The following is a 17971-nucleotide window of genomic DNA, read 5'->3' on the forward strand; positions in this document are numbered from 1 at the left end:
AGATTATAAATGCATGATAGTAGGCTGCCTGAAGTTGTCTCACTGCTCAGGATATAATATTCCCTTTTCTCCTGCACTTTTTTTCTATTTATATTTCATTTTCAATAGTGTCTATTCCTATATCTTAAGGTTAAATAATCTTCTTCAAGGTTTAATCTGCTGTTAATCCTATGTGTTTTTCCTTTCAGAAACTGTAGTTTTTATTCCTGGAAGTTTGACTTGAGTGTGTGTCTCCACTTAACATACTCAATCTTCATCTACCATCTAGAGATATATGTAATATAGTTTCAATAACTGTTTCATAACCAGTTGAATGTTCTTGTCTGCAGATTCTATCATCCATGTGATTTCTGGGTCTGTTTCTATGAATTTATTTTTCTACTTGTTATAGGTTTTATTTTCCTGCTTCTTTGCATGCTATTAATTTTTGATTGGATACCCTTGGATATCAAAATTAAATTTTACTTTGTTGGATGCTGGCTATTTTTGTATCCTGATAAATATTCATGAGCTTTGTTCAGAGGCCCACTTAAGTTTTCATCCTTTTGGGTCTGTTATTTTGAGTGGGGTACACATCTCTGTTAGGTCTAATCTGGATTTTCTCCACTAATGAAGCATTCTGTAGCTCATTGTGGTTACTGTACCTAATAATATCTTGTGAACTACAAGACATTTTGTCACTCTAGCTGGTGGCAGCACAAATTATTTCCAGTCCTGTGTAAACTCTGAGGATTGTTATCCCTAATCTATTCTAGGGATCCTTATCTGGGCCTCACATAGTTCCCTCACAAGCATGAATTAATCAGTCTAAGACTAGATTTGGGAGCCTGACAGATCTTGGAACTTTTCTCTCTGTGCAGCTCTCTCCTTTCCAATTCTCTGCCCTTTGGAGACTCTTTGTCCTCCTTGGACTCCAGCTCTGTCTCCTCATTCAGTGAGATAGGCAGGCTCTCTCTGGTCCCCCACCAGCTGCTACAGTTTGGAAACTTTTTCAAGGACGTAAATTGGGCAATTATAGGGCTTTGTTTCTTTCTCTCAGGAATCATAGTTCTGCACTGCCTAATGGACAATGTTTAAAAACCATTTTTTCAAAGATTCTAGATTTTAAATAGTTTGAGTCAGGAAAGTAAAACTGTTTCCTGTGACTCCATTTGGCGGAAGAGGAAGTCCATATGTTAAATTTTCAAAGTGTAGCAATTTAGTACTTCAATCAGGATCATCGGGCACGTGAAACGTTATTTTATTTTGGTACTGTTGGCAAGTGCTTTGCTTCTTCTCTAGGTAATGATCTTATGTATTTTTATTTTTTAGAAAAAAATAAGGTGTACACACATAACCAGCCCTAAAAATGCTCAGTAGATGACATAAGTAGGTTTTCAAAGTATATAAGATTTAGAATTTCTTTTTTTCACCCTTTGGGCAAAATCACATTCTACATTATTGATGGCTCTTGGTGTTAAAGGTAGGTGCTCATTTTAAATTGAAAAACTATCTGTATCTGGTTAAAAGGTGCAATGAAATTGACCCTATTGATAGATTCAGCTCAACAAGTTCAAAGGCCACCTGACAAAGAAAAAAAAAAAAAATCAATCAGTCCTGACTTTGATTAAAATATATACCTAAAGTTCTCTATTCATTTTTCTCTGCCTGCTGTTTTCTTTGTTATGTTATAGTACAATAATCCTTTTTAATGATATCTTCTGGATAGTGAGGTGATTTGATCATTATTGTTGTTATTTGTCACCACATGAAAGGCCTTTTAATTTTAAACTCTTTGAGTGTGTGTGGGGGAGTTGTTGGGGTTGGACAGATTGAAAACTGCTATGACATTTCAGAAACAAGAGGCATAGAAAATTATTATGAGCATAAATCTAAGTAATAGTTGTCCACCATAGTATGTCTCTGTGGCTAATTAATCAAAAGCCATTAAGCAGCGACAAGAACAACCAGAAAATACCTGAACTCTCTGACCTGGCCAAATGTAGCTGAAATCGTTCTCTTAACTATTTGCCTGTTGGCAGAATATGTTGGTTGCTGGAACCAAATCAGTGTGGTGAGAGATATTGTTAAGACTGTCCTATGAATTTGTGAGTTCTGCTAAGGTCCTACAGGCATATATCCTTGTGATCTCTTGCCATGTGTTTCCATACATAGAGTTATGAATCATGGTGCTTGTTAGATACATTTTCCTTTTTGTTTGTTTATTCTTATTCTGTATTATACTGAAAGCTTCTGAGTGTCAATTTCTGTTAATTGATTTTGTTTTCTTAGTGCTCAGTAGAGCAGCGGGTACTTGATAAATATTGCTACATAGTCATTAAATGAAATAAACACATTTCACTCAGTAGATTGTTTAATCAGGTTGATTTTCATGTAAAACATATAGTCCTAGAGTTCATTTCTTTATCCTTTTGATATGTCTATGAGCATATTTCAGGAAAAGATAGTGTTTATAAGACTTTATTTTACTCTTTTCTGGGTGCTTTGTTTATTTATATTTTTTAGCTTTGTTTATAACTGTATTAAGTTTAGAAGTTTTTTCATCCATAAATGTTCTTCAGAAATTTCCTTAAGTAACCCTGACATGATCACTGATGTTGGTGGTCCAAATGGTTTTGTTGTCCAAATTTCAGTATTTCCTTGTATCTATGCTTTATAGTGTAGCTCTAGTTTGATAATAATTAAAGGTTGTGTCAAGAGGTTTACCTATTTTTTTTTTTTTTTTTTACTGGAAGAACCTTTAGATTGTCTTTTTCTTCTACCTCAGTGATTGCTGTAATCCTATAGTGATCCCTTTTCCTGGAAATAAAAATAAAAACTCGGGTCTATGCTATTGTCAATCTACTGGGAATGTATTAGAAACATCCTCTTAAAAGTGAGCAATAGATTTTTGTTGAGTTTGGGAAGTTTTATCCATTTTGCAGGATTCAAGCTCAGGCTACAGTAGGAGTAATATTTGGGTGTATAATAGCATCTTGTAGAGCTCTTTCCCTGAAGCATCCTAGTGTCAGAACAGATAATCAGTCTATATCGGTACGAATCAGATTAGGGACTGGCAGCACCTGAAATTGTACTGATGACTAATCAGGTGAAAACATAGCTTTCTCTGTGACTATAATAGAGATTATTGTCTGTATAAAAAGCTGGTGAGCAAAAAGTATGGAGGTTGGGGAATTCATGCAATTTAGAGAATAACACATGTGCTGCAGGTATTTGTGATTGCTTATTTGGCTGAGGAAGGTGAGCGTCATCAAAATAAGTTTTAATTACCATGAAAAATGAATAAATTCCCAACCTATGCAAGTATTTCTAGTGTGGTATAAATTGTCAAAAACAGAATAATAAATCAGATAAAGCAATTCAATGGAGCTATGTTTCAAAGAATGGATTCTGTAGATAGCTGTATGTGAGAACAGCAAAGGTTAGATCCTTTGTATTTTCTGATTAGGAAGAGCATGGAACCCCTCCTTGTTTTCCAATGAAAAACTTTCTACAGAAAGAGGAATAGATGCCTAAAAGATGAGTCAGAATTAGCCAAGCCAAGGTAGGAAGGGGCTGGGTATGGAGAAGCAAGTGAAGAAGAGCTAACTGAATAAAGGCTGGAGTCCAGAGAGATGTAACATGGTGAAACTAGTAAACTAAAGTTATGTTTTTATAGTCTAAAAGGTTCAATACTGGCAATTCCATGTAGTTCAACCTAATATATGAGTAATTGTGCAGTGAAAATAATGAGAACAAGTGACAAGAGTTGAGACAGAAGAGATAAGCGGGTACCAAATACACAGCCACGTAAGCCATGTGGAATGGATGAATTACCTTGCTTTCTTTCTGAAAAACTCAAAGTGTCAAGTAGGAATACTACTAATATGGAAAAATAGTATCTAATAAGTCGTTAGCAGGTATACTGTATTTTCCCACCATATTCATATTTAACTCACTTCAACCTTACTTCACTGTGCGCACTCTGCACAAAGAAACTTGATCATTGAGAAGATTGTGCCAGCATTTTGACTCTGCTTCTCTATGGGACATGAGTCCAGATAACGGTATGTATATGCATCTGTATGTGTTAGGATATAGAAGGCAGTGTGGCTTGATAAATATTTTTGCTTTATATATTTCACAGTGAAGCAGAGATGGTGACTTCATTCTCTTGATCTGTAATCTATCTAAATTTCCTGCACGGACCATGGCAAGGCCCACCACTTACCTTGTCATCAATGTTATTCTATTGACCTAACACAGTGATACTGCTTTATCTATAAATGTAGAATATATATATTCACCTTATTATAGGAATCCTTGGATAAATGTCATGTTATAGAATAAAAATGACTTTCCTCTTATAGTCCTCATTTCCTTTGACTCATAATAATTTCCAGAGAAGAGGCAGGATTTAAAAGATGAGAAAAGTTGATCCTTAGTAAACGAAGGGATCTGCAGATAACTCAGAGAAAATCAGTGCCACAATTAAATGAGAATCCTGAAATCCAAGACTCTAAGTATCAAGAAGAGACATGGAAAGTTATCATCGACTAACCTTTCAATGACATTTTAATAAACATTGTTAATTCTATGCATTTAAAGTCAGCAAATAATGAAGCTGAAGACTGTCTCTCTCTTTGATTTTTGTTTATTAGCTTTTAGAAGTCAGTTGAGAAATATCTTTATTATATATTATATTACTCCCTAGATGTTGATTTTTGGCAATTGTCTGAGTATCAGATCCAATAGAGAGGCATTTAAAATGCATTATTCTTCGAAAATTTTGCCTGATGGTTATGCATCACTTCAGTATGTAGCAGCATCCTGTGACACATGTCAACCCTATATGACAAGCAGCATGAAAAATAGATTTGAAATCCGGAAAAAAATAAATTCGGGAATCAATGACTTCTGGTGGCTGCAGTGAACTGTGTAGTCCTCCACACTTGACAATTTCATGTTTTATGCAGAAGAAAAACACTTGGAAAACACATTGGGGAGTCTATACTCAAAGCCATTTGCAATCAATGAAACAAAAGAAACACAAAAATGTAAGAACTAAGATCACCTATTATTTCCCAGGGACTTTGGGAGTTGTATATATCAGAATCCCAAAAGGGGGAAACCCCATTTTTCTCCTAGGGATTTTGTAGGTTTATGTAGCTTAAGAATGTATCTGTTTCTGGTAAATCCACTGTAACAAAATATCAAAGAAGAAGAATTACATAGACTAGGCTGGCCCTTGGTAAGACTTGAAATAGAACTTTAAATTTGTTTTCCCTCTTTGCTTTTCTCTAGGCTCTTGATCTCTTCTCCAGCTATAATGCCATTCTTGGCTTTTATTCTAGTGTACAGGTGACAGTAGATTTTTCCTGAAGCACTGACTGGAAAGGAAGGCATCTATTCCCTGATAGGAACACGGGGTATGATCTCCTTAAGGGTGTCTGCTTTAGTACAGTTAGATTCCTGAAGATAGAAAAGTCTTTATAACTCTGAAGACTAAAGAAGAGTGGTATGGAATATCTCAGATTAACTGGATTTTGTTTTTACTTCTGCCATTTCCAGATTGCGTGTCACTGGAGTAATGTGTTCAGGCATTTTGAGACTCAGTTTTTTCATGTGTAACAGTTAGATGAACTTCTTTCAGGGTTAAAAGAGGATTAAATGAGGTCACTTATAAAACAAAGCAAAACAAAACAAAAGCTTTTGGTATGTTACCCAACACATAGCACTCAGTGTGACTCTGCTTTCCATTCTTTAATTAAAAGACAGAGTAATATGTGACAGTATTAATCACTGGGCACAGGATGAAATCCTACTTGAATTTTCATTCAAATTAGGCAATATGATCAAATTGATTCCCATTACCAGCATTATTTCAGAACAGAACCTAGCAAGTAGTAGACCCTCAATAAGCATCTAAACACTGAACGGATGACTGGTCTTGGCTCTTTGGGAGCATGCTTTAGGATTAGGCAGGTTCATCTGACAACTGACCATTTCCCAGGTCTCAAAATCCACAGGAGGCTACATTACCTTATATTTCAGTATAGACATCCCATAGAAAACCCATCAACCTTGTCTTGTGCGAGTATCTTTCTATAGTTATGCATGTAGAAAAATGCCTGAAGTTAATTTAAAAAAGCAAAAACACAGAAACACCTTAGGGGTTGTAGAAAGACTCTAAAAATATTTTAATATACAACTGTTAAGGCAAAAGCTCATTTCAGATTTATGCCACCATTTGATATTCATCAAAGACTGCTTAGATGATGATATTTATTATTTAAAATTTTTCAACATCATTTTTGTCCCATAACCACATTCTAGGTAATAATTTGCCACTCTCGCATCTGCCATTAGTTTTCTGCAAATTGGGAAAAATTGATAATTTTTTTGTTGTGCAGAACTGTACCCAGACTCTTATTGACTGGGTCGTGTTCTATTTCTGAATCATATTTCCTTCAGTGGGTTCTTTCTCTTGTGGCCTCCTCAGAAGTAATGAGGAATAACACCCTAAATAATAGCAACAGCTCACTGGAATGTGCAAAAGATATTTAAAGAACAATTTTAAAAAGAGGGGGTTTGGGTACTATTCTTTCCATGCGAATCTAATTTAGCTAGTTTGGGTGGACAGTTGAAGCATGAGTAAATTAGATTACTTAAACAATGATTACTAGTGAAGTATGAGTAAATCAATAAGATATGTGTAGATAAACAATTGTGCTAATGGTAATACCAAGATAAGTGATAGTCACATGATTATGCATATCTTACTATGGTCAAATTCTTCTACTCAGAATTGTAATATTTATAAAAGTAGGAAATGCCATTGCCTTGATGTGCCAACACCCTTTATAAATACTCTGGCACTCTATTAACAAAGAAGAAATGGTACAATTACCTCTTCTCTTACCAACTCACATTTTTTATATAATCAAACAGAAAAGATGGAATTTATGATAGTTTCTAGGATGTTCATTGCTGCCTATTAAATAGTAGAGCACAGTAAAAATGAGGATAAAAATATGCACAATATCCAACTCCTGAGAATTGGATAGTTAGGGTTAAGAAAAGGATGATGAAAAACTGACTTTAAGATATGATTTAAAACTCTTTTCTGTCACATACTGACTGGAATGATTGATGACGCTACCATCATTGACAAAGGGAGTTCGAGAAGATGGGAATAACTTTCAATGCAGTAGGTTCAGACACAGATCATCTATAAATGAACTTGTGTTGCTGTTTCTTAATTTTATATGTTAAAAATTCAATTCCAGGAATATAAATTATTTGTACCAGCATTGAATTTCAACTTACATTCTGTTAGCAGAGGCATGATAAATGCTTTGTTACATAGTTATATTGATGGTCTGAAAATCCTTAAACCACAGGGGAGAAGCACATACCAGTAGCTTTCAGCATGTCTTAAAAAACATTCGCCTTCTAAAAATCAATCTGTGGTGCTTCTTCAAAATAGTCATTCATTCAGGGAAAACAAACAACCACCTTACGAGGCTGGTGACTTATGCTGAAAGTAAAGCTTTGTTCCCATCATCAATAATAATAGTGGGTTAACCTGAATATATTCTTGACAATTTCCATCTTGCTCTCACATGCATTATAGCCTTTTACTAACCCTTAGGGAATGGGGGGTAGTTGTTACTTTGCTTTAATCTTCACCCCATTTTCCCAATGTGATCTGTCCAGGAGTACAGTCTAGTCTGACAAGATACACACGGAAGCAAACACAAGCTTGTGTTGCCATTTCCTACGTAAGCAGATAGAGCTAGAAGTCTGGCCTGTGTACATTCCCCGAAAAGCTTAGAACAGCCCTGGAAAAGAGTGGCCATCTTGCCTTCTTTGTGTCCCTGCTGCCTGGCCAAATTCCTGTGATATTAAATTGTTAGCTAAACAAATGAATGAGTGGAAGTCATTTAGAAGCAGTGTGACGTGAACAATTCAGAAACAGCTTTTGCCTTCTTGCTTTGGCTCCTTGGGCTCTTGCAAATTGGCACCTTCATGAATCTTTGTTGGAGCACTGCCTTCTCTTCATCTTCTGACACCTAAGGTCATGCAAAAGTTGGAGCAGGAGGTCTACACTCCCTGGGTATGTTAAGGACAAATAAGTTCCAGGACTTCTATTTAATCTAAAGAATTATATCTAAGAGAAACAGAATTTAACTTTTAATATTCCCAAGGATATCCTTGCTATTGGCCAATTCTGTATTTGCGTGTTTACCTATTTGCTAGAATTTATTTGCATTCCCGAAATCAATACTCTCAGCACCTTCAAGCCAGACACACAAAAGCGAGTGGAAATTTGAGTTGCCCAATGCTGATGTTCCCAGCTGAAGCATGGTATGTGAACAAGGCTTTGTCCTGCTTTCTTGTTTCAGCTCTCATATACTGAAACATGTCCCTTTTGTAGTCCAGTGGGTTTTGGGTCCCTACTTTCAGTGTTGTATGTTTTGTTGGTGATTTTGCCCTTTAATATGGTCCCAAGCACAAGGCTCAAGTGTTGTCTAATGCTCCTAACTGTGAGAAGGTTGTGATGTACCTTACAGAGAGGAAAAAAATATGTGTGTTACGAAACTTCTTTCAAGATGAGTTACAGTCCTGTTGACCATAAGTTCAATGCTAATGAATAATCAATATATATTATAAAAGATTCCTTAAAACAGAGACATACATAACAAAGGTAAATATTCATTGGCTGATGGAAATGTGACCAGAGACTTGCAGGAACCCAACCCTGCATTTTCCCTAAGAGTAATTGTTAAGTATTTGCTCATTCAGTGTTTGTGACAAGTTTGTAGAATATATCTACTGCACATAATGACAATTAAATGCAGATTTTACTGTCCTTTTTTTTTAAGATTTATTTATTTATTCATGAGAGTAGAGAGAGAGAGAGAAAGAGAGAGACAGAGACAGAGACACAGGCAGAAGGAGAAGCAGGCTCCATGCAGAGAGCCCGATGCAGGACTTGATCCCTGAACTCCAGGATTACACCCTGGGCGGAAGGCAGGCAGTAAACTGCTGAGCCACCCGGGCTGCCCTGTTATGTCTTTTACACAAGAGGAAACAGTAAAATCAGGTAAATGGTGTCGGGCAAGAGATCATATCCTAAGCAATCTCGCAACTAGAGCTTCCAAAATATTGCTCTTTTAACCACAATAGACATCTGTGTGTGTGTGTGTGTGTGTGTGTGTGTGTGTGTGTGTGTGTGTTTGGGAGGTGGTAATGAGGGGCATAGCATTAAAAGGATTTTTTAAAGGTGAAGGACAAGAGAGACCAAATCCTATAAAAAATAATGAATAGGTACCTTAATAACTTAGTATTATTTAGGTAAAACCGAGTCCATATTTGCTGAAACTATGCTATTTTGTAAATGAGTGTTAATTGCTGTTTGGTATGCAGATAATCCTCCGAAGCCAGCTATCCCTTAGATGTGTAGATAGTTAGGGAGTTCAGCTCTGGAAATATTCTCACTGTGGCATTACCCATGAGATTCCTTTGGAAATGAGAAATGGGCTGCAAATGCACCCAAGTGTTTTGTTTTTTTTTTTTTTTTAATCTATAATTCTTTTAGTGAAACTTGTCTCTGTAGACTCATTTTCTTTCACACACAAGATGATGGATAAACGTATCTGCCTATGGGTGGAAGAAGTTTTTTGAGATGAGTGCTTCAAGGTCAGAAGGCTTTAAGAAGACATATTTTCCTGCCAGCTTGCTTGGTAGGGTCAAGCCTTTTCTTGGTGTTGTAAAAACTTAGAAGGCAATTAAGCTCTGAACTGTTTGACTCCACTTGGTTGCCTGTAACTACTGGGCCTGCATTATTAGAGAATATGCCTCATGGCTGATGGTATATAAAGGCTTCTGGTGGCAATAACTTGAAACGCTTTGTTGCTCCATTCTGTTGTATTCACTTTTATTTTAATAAGGCAATGCTTCTTGGAAAAGAAAGGTACACAAGCGGCTAAACAGTGCATTTCAATTTAATTACCGTCTATTAAGAATCTGCACTATGGCACTATACTGTCTGAAATATACTCTTACATTAGAAATGCTTTTATCTACTGGGTTGAGAGGTTTCTAGTGGTCCCAGAATGCCAGAATATAAAGAGAAGGATTTCTTACCAAGCATTGCTATGAATTGCAGTGGCTTTAGAAGAAGTTACTGGAGCAGCCCCGGTGGCTCAGCGGTTTAGCGCCACGCCACCTTCAGTCCAGGGCATGATCCTGGAGACCCGGGATCGAGTCCCACATTGGACTCCCTGAATGGAGCCTGCTTCTCCCTCTGCCTGTGTCTCCCTCCCTCTCTCTCTCTCTCTGTGTATCTCTCATGAATAAATAAATAAAATCTTAAAAAAGAAATCATTGGATTTTATAACTGGTCCTCATGGTAGCCCTCTGACAAATGACTTAAGATGTATTATCCTAGATAAGTTACTTGATATCACTTACCCTCAGTTTCTGTATCTGTAAAATGGGATAACATTGTCTGCCTCACTGAGTAATTGTCAGGAGTAAATGAAGAGGCGCATCATGCCTTTAGCACAGGGGTTGACACATTCTAATTGCTCCATAGACGTTTTTTACCATGCTGTTGCTGATCCTGTTATCTTCAGGGGAGTAAACACCAGCTGTGTAGAGAACCAGCAGTTCAGCCCAACTTCTCTCTTTACCAATGAGAACGCTTAGTATTTACTGGAGCTCAGGAATCTGAGGAGAAAAGGCCTTTCCCATGCCTGGCATTAAGATATCACAATGGACAACATTCTTTTATTTATTAAATTTATAACTTGGTGCCACTCTGGATTGATGTGCCTCAGGGTATAGCTGAAAATGAAAATACCTTTATTTAAAATGCATACAACAGTGGCAGTAGCAATTGGAAGTTAACGTTCTCAGGTTTGAGGTGCCATTTAAAAGGCTTTCTTAAAAAAAATAAATAAATAAAATAAAAGGCTTTCTTGCTCTGCCTTGCATGTTTGCCAATTGGAGTTTTGTTGAATCCTGGTGGTTTGGTCATTTCTCTAGCTAGGGCCAGCCAGAGGAAAATTTCTGACGCCCAAGGTCTATAGGCGGCCCTAGTTGTGCAGACCCATCAAGAATCTCTGAGGTGTACTTGAGCACTGTTTCCAGTGTTTTTCGGGATGATTAGAAAGTTAAGAATTGTTTTCCTCAAAGGGTATAAATCGTGCCATGTGAAACTATCTTTGTAAAATAATCCTGGCTGTGATATTATCAATAAAGGAGGAGTAAAAAGTTAAGAACTCCAAATGTGAGCCCAGATAAGCTGAATTTCTCTGCATGATTGTCACAGCATATTTCAAAAGCATATAGGGATTTTTCTTATAAAGAATATCTTTTAGTTTATCCAGTCATATCAAAGTTCTCCCTCTTTGCAAAATCATTTCCCTCTGGCATTTATCCATTTATTACCTTTATTTCCTTCATTTCTCTGATTTATTTCCAATTATTATTTTACCTTACCCAAAGAGTATCTTTATAAAAATTACTTAGGTGAAGAACATGTACCATGTTTTATGAATCTCCACTGATTGACATGAGAGCTGTGGTTGATGCTGGGTTCTCACCCTATTCTCCTTTTCTTTCTCTTGCTTGTAAAGCTAAGATGGCTTGACTTTAAGCTAAGATGGCCTCATAATCCAGTTCTAGTCACTGAGATACAAACAAGATTCTAGAAAGCTTCTGGTAAAGATTCTTGTTTCCTAATAAAAGAGAAGCACCTAAAGGTTGCTTCTTGGTACTGCCACTTCCCACTTCTTTCTTCCCTTCTTGAACAAGGATTTGATGCATGACCTACAGCAGGCTTCTTACCACTGTGAGGTAACAAAAAGAGTCATTATTGAAAACACAACAGTATGGGAGCCTGAGCATTTGATGACAGCATTATATTGCTGAATCACTTCGGAGCTCATCTAACCTCCACACTTCTTACTAAATAAACTATAATTATCGTTTAAGTCCTTGGTGGTTGGGTTTTCTGTTATTTACAGCCTAGATCATCTCTGATATAAGAACTGAATGCATTCAATAGCATACCTGGAACTTACAACACTTTTGTATTGTTTTTCATTGTGAGAGCCATAAAATAAGAAAAAAATGGATTATGTGTTTCCGAGAAGCATGCTATCCCATTGGGAAAAATCGTATACTGTTTAGACTTCACCTTTGGTGAGAAACTAGAGAAAGTAAATAAAAACTTAAAGGCTAAGTATAGACTACACTAGAAGTTTATAAAGCAGTTATATATGTGAAGAAGAGGGAGAGAGGGCGTAAAACTAATATCCTTCCTCTCAGAAAGCTTAGTTCTCACTTGTGGCATTCATTACATTGGTGTATATTTATCAGCACCTAGAATGTGAGCATCGTTGTAATGTTTGCTGTCACTTACATGGCTCACAAGGAACGTACTTCACCATGAAATAGTATTGTGCCAAAGCTCTGGAGACACAGTGAAGATGACTGTTCCTGGCTCTAAGATGGACTTTCTATGTGGCCTCAGACAAAACACTCAATCTCCCTGCCTCTGTTTTCCTCATATGTAAAGATAGAATGATAATTCTTGCACAATATTTTCCTTCAGAGGGCTGTTTAAAAGAATTGTTAAGGGGTGCCTGGGTGGCTCAGTGAGTTAAGCCTCTCCTTTCAGCTCAGGTCCTCCAGCATCCCGCCATCGAGCCCCATGTTGTGTTGGGCTCCCTTGCTCAGCAGAGGAATCTGCTTCTCCCTCTCCCTCCCCTGCTCATGCTCTCTCTCACTCACTCACTCTCTCTTTCTCTCTGTCACTCTCAAATAAAATCGTTAAAAAAGAAAGAATTATTAAAAGAACACGTTGAGTCCATTGAAGAAAAAAATGCTTTATAAAAGGAGAAAATTTTAGTTATTTTCCCAGGAATGAAGAAAAGGAGCTATTTCACGGCCACCTATGGCCTATAATGGCATCTCTGAAACAGGACTCTGGAAATGGAGTTAGTTACGGGCCTGCTCTTTGATCATGGTTAACTCTGTAATGCAGGAAGGTGGAGTGCCTTCTTCCTAACACTACAGAGGCGACAGGCAAGTTCTCCCTCTTTGCAAAATCATTTCCCCCTGGTATTTATCCACTTATTACCTTTATTTCCTTCATTTCTCTGATTTATTTCCAATTATTATTTTACCTTACCCAAAGAGTATCTTTATAAAAATTAACTAGGTGAAGAACATGTATACCGTGTTTTACGGTAAAGCCATCTTAGGCTTTTCCATGGCTATGTGGAAAAGAGAATGTGATGAGGAGTTGCTGTTCATAAAAAGGGGATGGCCTGGCTATTTAACATGAATGCATCTATCCCCTTCAGAATTGATAAGTACCTAATTGAACAAAGTTTTGTAATAGGTACTGTACCAGGTGAACTATGTTGGCTCACCCAGGGGCTTATGGTTTGGGCCTTTGTTAATAATTTCCCGAAATAGGATGCCACTGATGTCCCAAGATCTCTTTGCTCCTTATTATCATATTACCTTCACATTGCTACTAGGTTCATCTTTTTAAAGCAATTTAAAAAATCCCATAATTTCCTCATTCAAACATGTTTAGTATTTAACCATTGCTTACAATTTTAGGGCCAAAGTTTACCAAAGCATTTGAGAATCCTCTACAATAGGAACTACATTTATTATTCCTCCTAAATAAATATTCCTCTTCTTGAATTGTTGTCCTTTCTTTTGCACCTGTTCTTCCCCTAACCCACCCCATTATTTTTCAACTTAAAGAAAGCCTAAGAGTACACAAAAGCTTATGCTACATGTGACCTCATAGAAGCCATTTCTGGTCCCTTTAGTATGTGAAATTTCCTCGGGATTTTATTTTTCTCACATGGCACTTGTGCCATTTCACCTTCTATTTTAGCCATTTGGGTGTCATTTTATTTCCTCCTGAAATGAATGCACTGGCCTGGAGGGAAGATGCTATGTTCTGGTGACCTGTTTCAGCACCTCATATATGCTACATTGGTCATCATAGTTACTCAATTAAGAAAATAAGTGTTAGGTTAACTTATGTTCTGAAGCCACTAATGTGTACTATACTATGAGAGCAGAAGCAAAATATTGAACTAAAACATGAATGCACAATAGAGTATTTGCAGTCTGATTGATTTTTGAGCTATGGGGTGGGGGAGAGTAGAATGTGGGGTGTGGACTTAAGAGTGAAGCTATGTCCACATGTCCATGTGCATTCAATGTCACATACTCACCCAAAGCTTCAGAGTTAATACTTGAAAGCTGTTCACAGCTGAGTAGACATTAAATGTTGTTGATCAACATTGTAAAAAATGGGGGGTAAGAGAGAGAGAGAGGTAATTGCCTAGAAAACATTGCTCAGAAAGTATAATAGCCTGGATTTTTATGACATAACCATAAAGCTCATAACATTTTGGCAAATGAAAATACCTAATAAATGAATTAAAATAATTATTCAAAATCAAGGTAATAACCTTTAACCACCATTGATTTTTTTTCCATTGTCACCCAGCCCCCCTTTTAAAAGTAGGCTCCATGGTGGAGTCCATTGTAGGGCTTGAGCTCACGTCCCTGAGATCAAGGCCTGAGCTGAAATCAAGAGTCAGGTGCTTAAATGACTGAACTGCCCCGGTACCCCATAGTGTGCCCTCTATTTTAAGTGAATTTCATACATTATAGTTCTTACTCATCCCAACAACCCTATGAAGTAGGCATTATTGCCCTTCATTTTACAGAAAGGAAAACTGAGGTCAGGGAACTTGCCCAGGGTCACCAGCTGGTAAGTACTAAAGCCACGCTTCCCATCTAGGTCAGTCTCACTCCCAACCACGTGTCTTCCTATTTTACCTTACTCCCGAGTGGTCTTTCCTGCAAGTTTTCCACGGTTTGACAGTTTTGGAAATTTCCACATTAGAAATATGAGAGGTATGCTTATACATGTGCCTGGTCAAGACGAGAGAATGACTCCTTCCAGCTTAGGATGAGGCTCAGATTCTCTATGTACCATGGGCAGATCAACATATTTATCTGTTGTAATTTAAGCTCCATCACTTTCTTTTTTGCCAGCCCCCATCTTGCAGGTGTCCACCATAAACATTAACGATTTAGGAAGCTAAGGCTAGACTTCACAGCTCACATTCAGGCAGGAGGAGTTCACTTGGAGTTCTTTGTTGGCCAGGTGCATCCGATAGATGAACAAGGTGGAAGAGGGAAAGTTCACAGTCATGGTCAGCGTGATGGATTTTAAACTATGACCTCACCAGTCTGTTTTAGGGATGCAAAATGTGTTCAAGGACTTATCTGTAAAGTCTGAAAGTATGAACCTTGTAGAGAAACAAAAGTGCATTTTGAAGAAGTGACTGGAAAATTAAAAATATTAAAAAAAAATCAATCCACTTCAGTCGGGATGACATCATTATGCAATCACTGAAATCGATTTGTTCTATAGAATCAGAACAAACCCCTCAAATTGACTTCTAGTTCCCTTTTTAAGAGAGAAGTTGGGGCTGGGAGCTGCTATGCTAATAGCCAGATAAGAAGTGTGTTTTCTTCATGACAGACCCCTTGAAATGGGGTTTGTTAAAAATGAATGCACTGCATTCACAGGAACAGCAGCGCTGCTGGGGCCTGCTGGCAATAAATCCAGCAATTGGATTTTGACTGGGATGTTTATCATCTCTGCACTTCTGTGCACTGCGATGCGGAGGGGGGAGGGGAGAGGGCTGTAGTTCAGCTTGTGGGCTGCTGGTGTCATCCCATTACCGCAGAACGGAGGTGGTGCGCGGTGTGTTTCTATTCAAGCATTTAATGCATTAGTCTGTAATTTTTGTCTTGGAGGTAATGAGGCCTGACAGCTTTGGCTGGTGCACGATAACAATCCCACGTTGGTATCTTTGAAATTCTTCGTTGCCAAATTCATAAAGGAAGAAATGACTTTTGCAAAATGACAGTAAACATGCTTCATTTTATAAGACATTGTGGTTAACAACCTGAAACAATGAAGTGTTTTTTGAGCTATAGCTAAACTAATTTGGGCTATATTAAAAGTGCTGATGTGAATGCTAAGCCACTGTTTTATTTTTGTTTGTCTTGTTTATTTTTGTTGGCTTGTTTTCGGGGAGCGAGAGTGATCTCAGGAAACACACATATGGCCTGATTTTCAGAGATTGATAATGGTGATAATGATAATAATAATGATAATCGTCTCACCCAATATTTTCCCTCTATAGAGCCTCATCTTGAAAAAATAGAAAGACATCAAGCAGGATGGTTCTTAGAAAGGCTGGGCTTGCCGCACAGTCTTGTCACTTGAGCGCATGGATCAGCTGCCACGGGAGACAAGAGACATGACCCACTGCTGAGCACCTCAAAGGCGTGAGTATCACCATTTTTCAATGACAATGAAGTGCAAAGGGGCCTTAATACAACCTGAAAACATTTGGAAAAAGTTATTTTTAACACCATGCCTACAATTAGCTGCTTCTTAAGCATAATTAATGGAAGAAAGCCACCATAGGAATCATTTTGTAGCTGAAATTAGCTGACAGACCAAGGCACCCTGGGAGTTGCTGGCATTTGAAGTATGGACTGTTGCCAATTTCAATACGCACGTTTGCTAGGTAAACCCCCTTTGAGTACTCTTGTACCCTGTCAACTCTGGCATTAAAGACAGGGGCCCACTGTTCAGACACAAAATTTCTCCTTAGGAAAGCTGCTCAACCCCGGATGCAAACTTCGAAAAAAGAACACCAGACTCAAAATAATGAATATGGGCAAAGCTAAGAGGAAGATTATCAGTTACAGTAATAAAATTGTTCCCTTTGTTTAGAATAAAGCCAGGCTATAGAGTGTGAGGAATTTGGGGATGAGGACTAAAGATGCATTGCTTTGAGTGTCTGTATCTTTGAAAAAAAAAAAAGAAAAAGAAAAAGTGATCCTCTGTGTTTTATTTTGTAGTAATTACATAAATTAATCCTTGCTGATAATTATTGTTAAAGGAGGAGAATTAATTACTTTGAAATTTCAAATTGACTTGGACAATGATTAAAAACATGAGTTCTAGGATTGTAGCTGCTTTGTAGAAGATGCTTAATCCTAACCTGGAAAGTTTATTGGCTAGGTTGTTTATAGTATATAGTGGAGATCTTTTGAAAGAAAATATGGGGGTCATGCTGGTCATGTAGGCAAAAGATCATGTCACAAATGGGTACATTTTTCTAATAAGAGATCTATTTTAAAAAAATGGCTTTTTACTTATTCAAGTTTCTCTTTACTGCAGACAATACAGGACTATTGAGTAAATTGTCTCTCTTTCAGAGCTGTAAATGTGTTAGAGATAGCACCTGATGTGTCAGATCACGAAATGTCCTCCGGTGTTTCTAGGAGACATAAAAAGATAATCACATTAAATGAATAAAAGTTTATCAAGAATGATTATTACATGCAATATTTGGCCAAACATTTTGATACTGTGCTCAGTCCAAATTCTGAGTCTTCAAGAATCCATGTTTATTTTATAAATTTTTTTATATATTTTTAAAGATTTTATTTATTTATTCATGACACACACACACACACACACACACAGAAAGAGAGGCAGAGACACAGGCAGAGGGAAAAGCAGGCTCCATGCAGGGAGCCGAACATGGGACTCAATCCCAGGTCCCCAGGATCACACCCTGGGATGAAGTGGGTGCTAAACCGCTGAGCCACCAGGGCTGCCCAAGAATCCGTGTTTAAAGCCATCCTATCACATACTATGAGGTTTTAGGCAAACTTTTACTTTGGCTTTATTGTCCTTATGTTAAATAAGGACGAGTGTTCTTAAGCAACCTCTCTTCCCACCTTAACATTCACTTTAGTGTAAAGAGTTCACTTTGCACAAATATATAACTTTACTTAAAAGTTGAATTCATAATTCAGTTTATTTCATGTAATCATATTTGAA

The 17971-nt window shown here is 37.4% G+C and overlaps 1 long non-coding RNA gene across 1 annotated transcript in view; it reads left to right on the top strand.

Moving 5' to 3' along the window:
* The first annotated feature begins 1046 nt into the window (after positions 1 to 1046).
* LOC140622440 (uncharacterized) overlaps positions 1047 to 17971 on the top strand; it is a 513789-nt gene continuing 496864 nt past the window's right edge. Inside the window, exons 1-2 of the long non-coding RNA XR_012022200.1 lie at positions 1047 to 1281; positions 16254 to 16398. This is a non-coding gene — a long non-coding RNA (uncharacterized lncRNA). The remainder of the gene's footprint in view (positions 1282 to 16253; positions 16399 to 17971) is intronic.

This window comes from Canis lupus, chromosome 31, assembly GCF_048164855.1.
Source record: "Canis lupus baileyi chromosome 31, mCanLup2.hap1, whole genome shotgun sequence".
NCBI classification, from domain to species: Eukaryota; Metazoa; Chordata; class Mammalia; order Carnivora; family Canidae; genus Canis; species Canis lupus.